The 13,672-nt window shown below is 43.2% G+C and overlaps 1 protein-coding gene across 1 annotated transcript in view; it reads left to right on the top strand.

Moving 5' to 3' along the window:
* The window catches only part of CUBN (cubilin), a 265,343-nt gene that overhangs the window by 123,544 nt on the left and 128,127 nt on the right, over positions 1-13,672 (top strand). The gene's annotated exons all lie outside the window — the stretch shown is intronic.

Below are 13,672 nucleotides of genomic sequence, written 5' to 3'. Positions count from 1 at the left end.
CCCATTAGAGACCCAGCCATCTCTCAGAATTATTTGTAAGGAGTAGGACAGGATGCAGGGAATAGTGTTAGGAAGATATGTGTGCATATGCCAGAGAAAGCCATCCCAGCCTTCAGTGGAGAACTGCAGACGGCTCATTGGGGAGTGGGTTGAGTGGACTTTACTCCCTGGCATGATTATTGATATTCGATCTCAGTATTTTGAGCCACATGAGAACTTAGATAACATCGCAGAAGCATGTTTTCTAGAATTTCATGCTGCTGTAATAAAAAAAGAGAGAAACTAGATTTTTCTGACTGCTATTGAAGTGGTGATGGCATCATCTGGAACTCATCAGAAAGCTCAATTTACACTCCGGTTTCAACTAATTTGGTAATACGTGTGCACTTTTTGCTCAGTCCCTGTGAGTGGCTGGCGGCGTTAACCTCTGGCTCTCCTGAAGGACACACTGTGACTGCTTCTTGCTACGGCAGCAGCGGGACCCACGGGCTGCACAGAACTTGTATGGTCAGCATGAAAACGGCTCCATTAGGTTTCATTTCACGAAGGCCTAGTATTAAAGTGACCTCCAACTGACAGCCTAATTGCTTAATTACAGGCTCTTTCCTGAGCCTTAAATTCACATAGCTCTGCGAGCTCTTATTGATCTAGAAATGCGGGTTCTAGCCCAGTGTGAGAGGGGAAGAGAGAAATCAGATCAGCGGCACGACTGGCCCCCAGAGACCCCGGGCCTCTGATTTCCACATCCTCTTTGCTCAGCACAATGGAATGTCTGCCTGGTGAGAATCAGTGAGAAACAGATAAAAGGAAGCAGACCACAGTCCTGGTCCAGCCTCTCATCTGGAGAAAGTATCCACTAGGGCAACAGGCCCTGCTACAAAAAAACAGGCACATCGTGAGTCACGGTCTTCTTTCTGAAGCTCTTCGTGCTGCTCTAGGAGAAGGAAAGCAAAGTGTTGGATTTGAACTGAAGAAAACCAGATTCCCCCCACGCCAAAGCTGCAGTGCCCGTTGTTCACACTATCTGTCAGCAAGGCACAGGGTGGGACAGGGCAAACGTAAAACACAGTATCCGTATTTCGTTTTATTTTTTTAAGACACTACCTATGATGTGTTTCCTTTTAAAACATTGATCATTTCCAAACCTGAGCAAATAGACCCAGGAATAATAGAAGTCAGTACTTCAAAGAAACAATTCTTAAACAGTTCTTCTTTAAATATGTACTGTTTTACAAATAGATCCATGACAGAAACCAGTCTCTTTCCCTCTCTTTCTCTCTCCCTCGCATATCTTCCCTTTTTCCTTTACTTCTCACCACAGAAAGCTTACCTTCCGTTTGATACTTGAGGAAGATCTCCGGTAATCTCTTTTAAATGTTTTATTTTGTGGCTTGCTTTTGGTAACCCCTTAGCCATTTGGCCTTCCGGTGCCAAGTTAGTTACCAAAAGCCACGCTGATACTTTCCATCCCCAGAGCAAAGAATCATTGAATTGGAGCCGCTGTCCGTAATCTGCGGACACAAGCTTTGTTTCTGTTTCAGCTCAGAATCTCCTTAAATGTATGTTTATTCATGAAAATAAAATGAACTTCTTGGATTTCTTTTCATACCAACGTTTCCAGTAATCTTTGGGTCCCTGCTTGCAACAACTGCAAATTATGAGAGTTTCTTGTCTCCTGTAAAATTTGGAACTGGAGTGCCACCCTGTAGAACAAAGAAACAGGAGTGACAAGAGTCCCGACACGAGATGTGTGCTGTGAACTGGGGATTTAATTTCAGAGGCCCGTTGCTGGAAAATATCACTGACGGAGGAAACCGATGCGTCCTCCACCCTCCGCCCTCCACCCCCAAGAAAAGCTGCTCTAATGAGCAGTACTTCCCTTTCCTTCCTTACCTAAATTTATGACTTTAACAGCTTGGATAATTTCCTGGTGGGGTGCGCTCCCTGTCACTTAGTATTTCCTCCGCCTGCAATTACCGTTCCAAACACGGGGGCTCCATTAGCAGCTATGCTGCCCTCCTCCCGTTTGCCACACGTGAATGCATTTCACGGACTCTCATGCTCCAGACGGACTTGGCAGCCTGACGTGAATGATGTCTTCTCTGCCCTGAGATCTTATCCACCACATGTCTTGACCCCGATACACTTCAAGGCAATCCAAGCGGTAGACACGTGTTGCGAGAATGAATTAAAAATGAAGTAAAGGGGAAAGACCAGGTTGAAAGCCAATAAGGCCAGGGGCGAGGTGAGCAAAGACGCCATGCTAGTCTAATGAGACTGTGGTTAGACCAGGAAGGGACAAGGAGTGGATGTATATCTGGATCCAAGACTAGAGCCGAGTTAGGAATCGGGGATTTGGGTGTTAGGTTTAGTGATTGGTCCTGGGCACTGTGCCCGCTTTGTTCCAGCCGGCTCAGTTAGCACGCTGGGAATCCCGTGCGTGTACAGTGGGGTGGAATGCATGACAGGTGCCAGCCACTCCAAAATCCACAAGGGCCCCAAATAAGACTTTCTGAAAGGCCACTGAGGATGCTTGCTTGCACGTCTGAAGAAGAGAGAGGTGACTTCCACTCTGTTTCCCCGGATTTTCTTTCCAGATGACGACGGACATGTCACTAGCTTCCTGGAATCATGATCTCCCAGTATTCTATTGTCAGTGAAGAAAACTTGATTTTATCTTTTTGGTTGTTTTAGTGATAATTGATCAGAGGCCAGACGGATGGGGTTCACATGCTGGCTCCACACCACCCAGTGTGTGACTGTGAACAGTGACTTATGTCTTCTGCGCCTCAATTCTACCAGCTGCAAAAAGGAATTGTAAGAAAGATGGAACTTTTTTAAAGACCTAAATGTAAGGCCAGACACTATCAAACTCTTAGAGGAAAACATAGGCAGAACACTCTATGACATCAATCACAGCAAGATCCTTTTTGACCCACCTCACAGAGAAATGGAAATAAAACCAAAAATAAACACCTAATGAAACTTCAAAGCTTTTGCACAGCAAAGGAAACCCTAAACGAGATGAAAAGACAACCCTCAGAATGGGAGAAAATATTTGCAAATGAAACAACTGACAAAGGATTAATCTCCAAAATTTATAAGCAGCTCGTGCAGCTCAATAACAAAAAAACAAACAACCCAATCCAAAAATGGGCAGAAAACCTAAATAGACATTTCTCCAAAGAAGATATACAGGTGGCCAACAAACACATGAAAGGATGCTCAACATCACTAATCATTAGAGAAATGCAAATCAAAAGTACAGTGAGGTGTCACCTCACACCGGTCGGAATGGCCATCATCAAAAAATCTACAAAGAATAAATGCTGGAGAGGGTGTGGAGAAAAGGGAACCCTCTTGCACTGTTGGTGGGAATGGAAATTGATAACAGCCACTGTGGAGAACAGTATGGAGGTTCCTTAGAAAACTCAAAATAGAACTACCATACAACCCAGCAATCCCACTACTGGGCATATACCCTGAGAAAACCATAATTAAAAAAGAGTCATGTACCACAATGTTCATTGCAGCACTATTTACAATAGCCAGGGCATGGAAGCAACCTAAGTGTCCATCGACAGACAAATGGATAAAGAAGATGTAGCGCATATATACAATGGAATATTACTCAGCCATAAAAGGAAACGAAATTGAGTTATTTGTAGCGAGGTGGATGGACCTAGAGTCTGTCATACAGAGTGAAGTAAGTCAGAAAGAGAAAAACAAATACCATATGCTAACACATATATATGGAATCTAAAAAAAAAATGGTTCTGAAGAACCTAGTGGCAGGACAGGAATAAAGATACAGATGTAAAGAATGGACTTGAGGACACGGGGAGGGGGAAGGGTAAGCTGGGACGAAGTGAGAGAGTGGCATGGACATATATACACTACCAAACGTAAAATAGATAGCTAGTGGGAAGCAGTCGCATAGCACAGGAAAATCAGCTCGGTGCTTTGTGACCACCCAGAGGGGTAGGATAGGGAGGGTGGGAGGGAGACGCAAGAGGGAAGGGATATGGGGATATATGTATATGTATAGCTGATTCACTTTGTTATACAGCAGAAACTAACACACCATTGTAAAGCAATTATACTTCAATAAAGATGTTAAAAAAAAAGAAAGAAAGATGGAATTTTAAAATATATGCTTAAAGCATTAATCACAGTGTCTGGTACAGATAAGTGTTAGCTGCTGCTCCTGGTGTTTCTATTACTACTATTACTGCTTCTATTACTACTATACTATGTTAAAGGTCTAAACTTATCTTTTTGAAAATTGTGAACCTTAGGTACACAGACCTGGATCCATGATCCTTAGTTCATTGCTATCATGATTAGTTTGTGAACAGGCTTATTTTATCTTAAAGTATTTTTTTTAATCTTAAATAATATATTATAAAAATTTTCACACACTGTTCGCTATATCATCTCGTTAAATTCTTTTCACTTCAGAAGTGGCTTGTTTTGATACCTTCTAGAAGATTCACAAGTGAGTTAAGAAGGAAAAAAGTGATAGTGCAGAAAATGAAAAGAAAAGCAAGTTCATATACGTTTATAATTTGTTTGCATGGAAAGCTTAGCTCTGAAGTTAAGGTGAAGCATTGGCATACTTTGGGGAATGTAAAACATGCTGTGTGTTTTGCTTTTGAATTGAAATGCTTTCTTCTTACTCCAGTTTATACTAATTTTAACCCACACATATAGTTGGTTTATTTTCTCCCTGAGCAAGATGAAACTTAGTAAAAGAAGAAGACAGTAGGAATATTTTCCCGCCTCCTACTCTCCAACGATCTGAGGGAATATATTCCAGTTTCTAGAAATGAAAATACAAACATTACTGAGGAAGCTAATGTTCGTTTTCCCCCTTCATCATGTGCTTTGGCCTGTGAGTGATGAGTGTTTCAGCGAGGGGACCATGAGTCACTCCATCACCAGGGCTTTGACCCTGGGCGAGGGGCTACTCGCCGCACCCCTATCAGCCACTCTTCTTGGTTCTCAGCAAGGCATCCGTGATGGCTCGTCTTTATTCAGTACAGTTTTAAAATGGATCGGGACACTCCACCTTCCTTTTGTATTGGATTTTACATTTTAGAAAGCTCCTTACTCAGGGGTAGTTGTTTGGAGACTGAATTAAAGGGGGACACAAATTCAGGCAGGGGAAATTTTAGGCTCCTTTAGTGACGTAGGCAAGACAGCATGAAGTCCCACAGCAAGACACTGCCGGGCAGGTGGAGGGAAGGGGTGCAAGAGACACGTCGGAGGAAGAGTTAACAGAACATAAGGATCCATTCCACTGGGGGATAAGGGAGGGATCTAAAAAGGCTTGGCAATTGGGTACATGCTCTGGCATTTACTGAGGCAAGAAATGAAGCTGGGGCTTCCCTGGTGGCGCAGTGGTTGAGAGTCCGCCTGCCGATGCAGGGGACATGGGTTCGTGCCCCGGTCCGGGAAGATCCCACATGCTGCAGAGCGGCTGGGCCCATGAGCCATGGCCGCTGAGCCTGCGGGTCCGGAGCCTGTACTCCGCAACGGGAGAGGCCACAACAGTGAGAGGCCCGAGTACTGAAAAAAAAAAAAAGAAATGAAGGTGCAGGAGGAATTAGGGGGAGGGGGCGATGATTTCAGTTTGAGACGTTGACTTCCAAGGTTGATGGAACATACCAGCAATGGTGTCTTGGAATGCAGTCAGATAGCTGAGCCTAGAGCTTGGAGAGAGGGCTGGACTAGGGTTGTACGTAGTAGCCAACTAACACGTGTCCTGGAAATCTTAAAACAGAAGCCACATCCTTGATACATTCCGTCAGGCAGCAGAAGGCTAGATTAAATGGCGTGAATAGCCACCTGGCTTAGATACTGCAGTACAGTTATATGAGTAGCATAGTTTCCTGTCTCTGTATGGGGTCATTTACATGTCTGTCTGGCTAAACACTTAAGCACTTTAAATATACATGTTATTTTAAATTTTTATATGCTCCTCATACTAAGCTTCTAAAATACAGAAAAGAAAAAATAAGAAATTAATGGCATCCATAATACTGCAATACAGAGACAAACTATTAACATCTTGGCTCACTTCCTACAGAAACACACACATGCACACTTACACACACAGACACGAAGAGAGTTAATATAAAACTGCGTATAGTTTTGTATCCTGCCTTTTTTCACTTAGCTATTTAATATGCTTCTTCTTAAGAAGAGTTTCTTTGGCCCTATAATCAGTTACATGGACACCGTAGAATTGAGTTAAGCACTAGCTTATCACTGATCACTTAGATTACTTCTCTTCTTTTCTTATTATAATAATGCTCTGAAGAGCATATTTATATGTAAATCTTAGTCTGTATTTCCCATTATTTCCTTTATATAGATTCTCTTTTTCTAATTGAAAACTCTATTATGAAATATTTTAAGTCTACAGAAAAGTATCAACTACACAACGCATGTAAAGTATAGCATGAACAAAAACATCCTACTTGCTAAATCTCAGTATTTGGCCATATTTGCTTCAAGTTCTTCGTTTGTTTTTTTTTTTTTTCCCCCAAAAGAAATGCATTCCTTTTGAGGCCCCATGTGTAGCCCACACTGTTCCATTCCCAGCCCCTGGCCCAGAGGAAACCAATTTATGAGAAAGTGTGTTTACAATTCCCATGGCTATTTTGGTACTTTTTCATGGTATGTGTGCATCTGTATACAGTATGTAATGTTATTTTGCATGTTTTACAAATGTGTGTTATGTTGTATTATGTACATCAAGTAAATGTATTATGTTCAAGTAAATAAATTATTATGTATAATTTATTTATCTGATGAACATAATACAATATAACACATATTCTTCCATCCACTCTTTTCATCCAACAATCTGTTTTGAACGTTTTTCTACGCTGCGGTGCATTCAGATCGAATGCATTCTTTTTGCCACCATACAAGATTCCACTTTATCAACATCCCATGAGTCACGTACCCATGTACTGTTAGTGCACATTTCAGTTGCTTCTGATATTGTACTATGGCAACCCTCAGCAAGGAACGTTCTTGTCCACATTTCTGAATGCAGTCATGCAAGAGTTTGTCTCGGGTAGACGCCCGGAAGTGAAAGAGCTAACTTTTACATTTCCTGTGTTGCCAAATTCCACTAAAAAATGTGTGCGTGAGCATTCCTATCATGAAACAGGAGAAACTTACCTTCATATTATCTACCCCCATTTTTAAGACGATGAAACTCATAACCAGAAGCTTCTGAAGTGCAGGAACAAACAAGTATCCCAGACGGATCCAGGACTGGAGTCTAGGTGTTCTGACTCTAGAGTGCTTCCAGGTGTTCCGATCACAAGATACCTGTGCTTCCCAGGTGTTCTGAACCTAAGATCACTGTGCTCTCCTCTGGGCCTTAGTCGGTCAGATGGAACATGTCAGATGGGCCGAATCCCGTATGTAGCCTGTCAGTGAAGGCTGAGCACTGAGAGGCCGTGAACAGTGCGGTTTGAGACGAGTGTGAGTGTTGACATCCACTTAGGCTCCGCTTTTTAGACATTTTTGAAGCTGTGCTGTGAAGCCGGGTTTGGTGTTGTAGGGAAAATGATTGGAGAGGAACACAGAGATTTTTTAAGAAATCACTGTTCTTCCTGAACTAGACCAGATACTTTGTCATCCCTAACTCAACCTGCTGCATTAACGATCTTATGAATTCTTGAACAAGCTGTGATAGCTTTACTTTCCAAAGAACTAAGGAAGAAACAAGGAAAGAAAACAAGGGCGTTCGCCATCAGGGTAACACATTCGCTGAATGCGCATCTCACGCCAGGCAGGTCACCGTCACCACGGTAGCTCCTCTGGGAGGGCCAGTGGTTCCAAGGACAGTGGAGATGCCGCTCTCTCTCCATTTCTTCCCTTTGTGTACACAACTCAGCCCACCCCCCGGCTGCCCCGTCACTACAGCCAGTCACCCCTTAGACCTCAAGTAATTTCCAAGTCACTAAGTTCCATGAATGACTTGTGGTCCCTTCAGTGGAAGGTGACACAGGGGGTCGCTCCAGGTGAGGGAAAGGAGACTCAGAGGCCTGGGAAACCCACCGTCCCATAATATTTCCAGGGACTCTTGTGTGGAGAAGTGAGGCGGGTGGGAGTGGTCACCCAGATGTCCGTTTCTTGTCACTGTTTACATTTCAAGGCCTCTATCTCTTGCTTCTTATGGCCGTTCCCTTTCTCTCTACCCCTTTTTAAGAAAAAGTTGGGATTTAGACCTCTTTGCTTTATTTCTCCAAAATACTACACACGTGAGGCTCTTTTATATGGTAGACTGCCTAAATATTGCAGGTGAGCTAAAATGTGATATTAGACATCCTTGCCCTAAAAATTCCAGTGTGCATTCCTTGCTCAGTCCCTCATTTCACACCCCCTGGATTGGTTATTTGTTGCTGCCTACAAACGTATCCCCAAACGTAATAGCTCAAAACAACAATAATTCTAGTTTCTGTGGGTCAGGAACCCTGGTGTGACTTACCACGTGGCCGTTGGCAGGATTTGGTTCTTTGCAGGCTGTGGCTAGAGGCCTCCCTCAGCCCCTCGCCACGCGGCCTCTCCGCAGAGCATCTCACAGCACAGCAGCTGCTTCATCAGGGCGAGCAGTACAGGGCGCAGGGGACAGTGCCAACAAGAGAGGCTGCCAGAAAGATGCAAGGGTCCATCTGTCCCAACCGAGCCATGGCAGTGACACCCCTCACTCTGACCTTGTCCTGTTTATCAGAAGCAGGTCGTTAGGTCCATGCCACCCTCCGGGGAAGAGGCTGCACGGGGCATGAAGCCCTGGGGGCCAGGTCAGAAGTTGCCACCCTGTGCTCACCCCACCACCCCAGCTGGGCAGTTTTCATGGATTATGTCTCCAACTCAGGCTCCCGTCGTGCCGGATGAACCCCCACCTTTGGACCTCTTTTTGCCTTTGCCTGCCTAGCTTTCCCATTCCCTCCCTACGATGTTTTGTCCATTTCTTAAGCAGCAATTTAGTGATGTCTTCATCCCACCTTAGTAGCAGAGGCTAATAGCTGTTCAGTGCTTGGCTGTGTGCCGAAGCGGCCCGGGGCGCCTGTAACTTACGCAATTCTGACCAACGGTGTGGACGATATTCTCACGTCAGTCCACTCTTACAGATCAGGCAGCTGAAGGACAGAGAGCAGAGAGACCCGTCCACAGTAAGTCACGTAGCATCTCTCCCCTGGCAGTCGTTCGCTGGGAGCCTGCGAGGGTGTTTTGCTAAATAACCACCTTCTGTTTTTTTCTCTTTAAAAGGAATTCTGCCACCTGCTTGAAAAGAATGCATGTTGTTAAATAATACATATTTCCATCATCAGTAAGTATATGGAAAGGCGAAAGGTTCCCTTTGCTTGGCTCCTTTATTTTCTCAAGTTGCCGGTCCCTGGACTCTGACCACTGGCCTCTCTAAGCATCATCAGGAAGGGGTGCTGGTCTCTCGTTTGAATGGTTTGCCTCCCCGTCACTTGGCGCTGAAGTTGACCCGTGTCAGCTTTGAAAAGGGGTTGATATTTACTCAGATCTCCTTAACATTATAAAGCATCAAGTATTAAAGTTCATAAATGTTTGGCTCAGTTCTACCCTCTGGCTACAGCTCAGGGTATATAGAGGGTCCCCGGTGGTACCGTAATGTCGTGTGTCCCGGGTACTCTGGGCCTTGGGGGTCGGGCCGGTGCCCCCCACCCACCTTCCGCCCTCCTCCTCCTCTCGCGGTCCTGGCGAGGGGCTGGCACAGCCCGTGAGAGGGCACCTGGCCGCTGCGTGTGTGGCCTGGCCCCTGACCTTGATGGGAGCCTCCTCCACTGCCCTCTGGGTCCGGAAGGCAGCTCCGCTTGACCTCTTTCCCACGGTGAATAACCTCTTCCCCGCCGTCATGCCTGCTGTGCGCTTGTGCTGCCCAGTCCACGAGACAAGAAGCAGCTTTCTTTCTTAACTCTGGGTTTTCCTCAGCCTTAGTCTGTTGTTCTCAGGGGTCATATACTCTTTATACACGATATTTACTTACTCATTTGTACGTCAGACGTTTATTGTCTGTTATGTGCCTGGTTCTGTTCTTTTAAAAAGTCTCCTATTTTTGTATGATAGAGGTAAATTCAGGTATTTTTAACGTATGTGCTGGTATCTGGAAATCTGACAGACTCTGAATACTTTGTAAAGACACTGATTAACTTTAGCGAAGAAATTAGATTACTGCTTAACTCCATCTGCCTGTCTTTAGAGCCCCTGTAGTTGGAACTCCCACGGATGGTGGCTGCTTTTTCTTTTGTGGATTCAATTTCAACATTTTATTTTACTGGAGTTATCTAGAAATGAGTTAGTCGCCATGTGCAGTTTTTTTTTTGTTTGTTTTGTATATTTCTCTTTTTACCACCTAAGCAACAGATCAGAAAATCAATTCCCAGGCCCAGGAAACTCTTGGCAGTAGACTTACATAAGGCTTATATATCTATAAGCTATGTGAATATGTTATGTGTATAGCCAGTAATAATATAATTTGCTAGCTCTGCCTTAGGAACTAAATGGAAGTAAAGGAAATGCATACTGATAATTTTTATGACTTTAGAATTTAGAAAAATAGCAACAAGATTTCTCCTATTTTCTTCCCTGCAGTTTTTTCCTTATAGTTTTTTTTTTTTTGCAAATTTTACATCAAGTTTATTTTCTTCCAGGTTTATTGAGATATAATTAACACACAGCACTGTGTAAGGTGAGGTGTACAGCATAATGATGTGACCTACGTACAGCGTGAAGTGATGACCCCAGTAAGTTTAGTGAACACCCATCATCCCATGTAGACACAAAAGAGAAGAAATAGGGAAAGTATTTGTCCCTTTGCAGAGAGCTCTTGGGATTGACAACTTTCTTAACAACTTTCCTGTATAACATACAGCAGTGTTGATTCTGTTTATCATGTTGTGCGTCACATCCCTGGTTCTTAGTCATCTCGTAACAGCAGGTTTGTACGTTTTGACCCCCTTCCTCACCATGCAAAAATACCACATTATTACTGACTGTGTTCCTCACACTGTATGTTTCACCCCCATGACTCATTTGTCTTGTAACTGTCCCTCTTAATCTCCAGTAGAGGGATTGCTGGGTCATATGGTAGTTCTATTTTTAGTTTTTTAAGGAACCTCCATAGTGGCTGTAGCAATTTACATTCCCACCCACAGTGCACCAGGGTTCCCTTTTCTCCACAGTATCACCAACACTTATTTGCAGTCTTTTTGATGCTGACCTTCATTCTGCCAGGTGTGGGATGATACCTCATTCTGGTTTTGATTTGCATTTTCCTGGTGATTAATTGTCTTGAGCATCTTTTCAAGGACCTGTTGGTAAAATCAGCATTTCAATGTGGGATTATGGCAAAAGAGAATCATATTGGGCTCGGAGCTTGATAACTCAGTGGAGGTTGGATTCCTTATAATTTTATAAATTAAAGCTTAAATTGATTTGATATTACTCTCAAATAAAAGGACTGCTATTCCAAACTGTTAAAAAAAAGAAGACCCCAGCTGTCTCCTTGATAACGTGAGGTCTTACACTTTCATAAAATGGTAATTGGGAACATATAACTTAATAACTATCATACACATTGTAAAGAGAAGTAACATGATATAATATAGAATTTGGAGAGAGAAGAATTAAGTTCCTGGTTCTGCTACTCAGTAGCTCCGTGATCTTGGGTCACTAGCTCCCATTGGATGAGACAATAGTTTAATAGCTAGCACACTTGTGAAGTCTCACTTTCTTCACTAAAAAAACGAAAAACATCACATGCTGTTGAGGACTAGTTTTAGAGATGTTTGCACTGGTGCTTGTAAAATTACAACATGCTAACCAAATGTAGGGTGACATTGGTATATAATTTTGATTTAGGGACATTGGAAACCTTCTATCTTGGATCTGTTCCTTGTGAAGTAATGCCCCAGGTGTATGGATTTCAGCCAGAGTCCTGTGATTCCAGGATCTCGGGGGTAGGAGGGGCTGGAAACATGTAGACCTCCTAGAAGATGTGTTCTTTTAAAGAACCTCCAGGGAAATGGTTCATTCATGGGACTTTCTGAATGACTTTCGCCTTCACTTTCTACCTTCCTTATTTTGCCTTAAGAGGATTTCAACCATTCAGAGAGAAAAAGACAACTTAGAAAGGGAAGGAACAGTATCTACTTACTCCCTAGCCCTCTGAATTTGGAGAGAGAGAAAGGAAACTAGAGGAGTCTTGGCTTTGTGAGTTCATGGACTTGTAAAAATCCTCTGCATGTGTGTGTATCGTTGGGTGTTGTTTGTTGCTTTTTGGGGGGCGTCTATAAACCTCATAGAACCCATGTTCCACTGAAGTTTAAGAAATGCTCTTTTAAGCAAACAAACCAGTCACCTTGAGAGAAGCAAGTGGTCTTGTACAAGCAGTCTTGACCAAGGGTCGGTTGCCATATTCCCCAGACCCCTGGACCCCAGATGTTCTAAGAGGGTAGTCTTTAAAGCAAGATAGTATTAATATAACATTACTGAAATCCTACGTTATTATAGCTATAACCTCAGGAAAGTTTAAAACCAAGTACAGAGATAAACAAATCTTGGATTAAACCCATGGTGGTAATACTTGCGAGTAGGTTGCAGTGTAAATGCAGTATAAGAGGTTGTGTAATGATGGCGTGTGTGTGGGTTTGGCTCCTATTCAAGGTATTCAGAAGAGGCAGTCACACTAGATTGCAAACTATATTTTGAATTGGTTGAGAATATATCACTTAGTTTTTAATCAACCTTCAAATGTTGAGTGAAAATCAGTTTTAACGTTTTATTGTATATATAGATTTAAAGATTAGGACATTGAGGGAAACAAAGAAAAAGAAAAAAGAAGTGACGCTCCAGAGCATTTATGTGAAATTCGTCATCGTAAAAGTTTTCGCCCCTCCTTAGAGTTAAAGGTCCTATTGATGTTTGACTCATGTGCTCATACAAATTAAACTGAGAATAGCCTCCCAGTCACACTTACGTGCTAAGGAGAACGCTGACTGTAATCACTAGGTATTCTAAAGTCACTTGTGCGTACCTTCCTTGTGTTAAGTTCCCGACTTTCTGTTTTCTCCCAGGGCTTTCTTATGAAACGTCAATAGCAGTTTATTTTGCCTGAAACAGTCATATTTTAACCTCATACTTTGACTCCCACCCTGGCGGTTGGCCAGCTGAGGCATCTATCTTGCTTAATTGAAATCTTGCATCGGACAAAACGGAAGGTTTAATTCTGGACTCCAGAACCTAGCTGTCTGGTTCACCGTGTCCTGCTCCCTCTTAGGAACTGTGTGTCTTGGTCACATCAGTGAGCTCTCTGTGCATCCGTTATCCTCTTCTTGAAAATGGAGGGAATCTGGGGAGGAGGAAGCTGGAGAGTATATGTGAAAGGCTGAATCCAGTTCCTGGCTCATAGTAAACGTTTAAGGAACTGTTGCTGTCATTATTATTATCGTCCAGAGACAAAGAACTCATTTCCCCCCAGTTTACACATTAGAGCATTCAAAGATTCACACCAGACACACAGAATCCCAAGAAAATGCGCAAGCTTCGAGTTCACACACCAGTACAGCAATTTTGGGGGTCTGTAATGTAAACCCTGTTCCACCGGCACATATGG

This window comes from Lagenorhynchus albirostris, chromosome 1 (genome assembly GCF_949774975.1).
Source record: "Lagenorhynchus albirostris chromosome 1, mLagAlb1.1, whole genome shotgun sequence".
NCBI lineage: Eukaryota > Metazoa > Chordata > Mammalia > Artiodactyla > Delphinidae > Lagenorhynchus > Lagenorhynchus albirostris.
Note: the sequence above shows the minus strand (reverse complement) of the source record. Positions and strands in the feature narration are given on the sequence as shown.